Source organism: Schistocerca americana, chromosome 1 (assembly GCF_021461395.2).
Source record: "Schistocerca americana isolate TAMUIC-IGC-003095 chromosome 1, iqSchAmer2.1, whole genome shotgun sequence".
NCBI lineage: Eukaryota > Metazoa > Arthropoda > Insecta > Orthoptera > Acrididae > Schistocerca > Schistocerca americana.
Genome location: NC_060119.1, coordinates 1150596809 through 1150597531, shown reverse-complemented (window position 1 = coordinate 1150597531; position 723 = coordinate 1150596809). Strand labels below are relative to the sequence as shown.

The 723-nt window shown below is 50.8% G+C and overlaps 1 non-coding gene across 1 annotated transcript; it reads left to right on the top strand.

Moving 5' to 3' along the window:
• Positions 1-355: 355 nt before the first annotated feature.
• On the top strand, positions 356-429 carry Trnal-caa. The gene has a single exon. It is a non-coding gene; the product is annotated as a tRNA-Leu (tRNA).
• The last annotated feature ends 294 nt before the right edge of the window (positions 430-723 follow it).

Here is a 723-nt window from a genome sequence, read left to right as displayed (position 1 = left end):
CTAGCACTCCTGAAAGAAAGGATATTGCGGAGACATGGCTTAGCCACAGCCTGGGGGATGTTTCCAGAATGAGATTTTCACTCTGCAGCGGAGTGTGCGCTGATATGAAACTTCCTGGCAGATTAAAACTGTGTGCCCGACCGAGACTCGAACTCGGGACCTTTGCCTTTCGCGGGCAAAGTGAAAATCTCATTCTGGAAACATCCCCCAGGCTGTGGCTAAGCCATGTCTCCGCAATATCCTTTCTTTCAGGAGTGCTAGTTCTGCAAGGTTCGCAGGAGAGCTTCTGTGAAGTTTGGAAGGTGGGAGACGAGGTACTGGCAGAAGTAAAGCTGTGAGTACCGGGCGTGAGTCGTGCTCGGTAGCTCAGTTGGTAGAGCACTTGCCCGCAAAAGGCAAAGGTCCCGAGTTCGAGCCTCGGTCGGGCACATAGTTTTAATCTGCCAGGAAGTTTCATATGACTGACGTGTTTCCTCCAGCCATCCAGGATTCATGCTCCTGGCACGACGTTTTACACTTCTTTGCGTTGGTTGTCGTCACTAATGGTTTCGGTACAGCAGCTCGTCCATGAATATTCGCTGTATGGAGTGCTCGGTGGACAGTGTCGATGTCGGTGGACAATGTCGATAGATACGGGGTCTCGAAGATGGCTATTGAGCTCTGCAGTCACTTTAGCTGCCATAGTTTTGTGCTAGCGTACGACGATCTCTGTAATATACACTC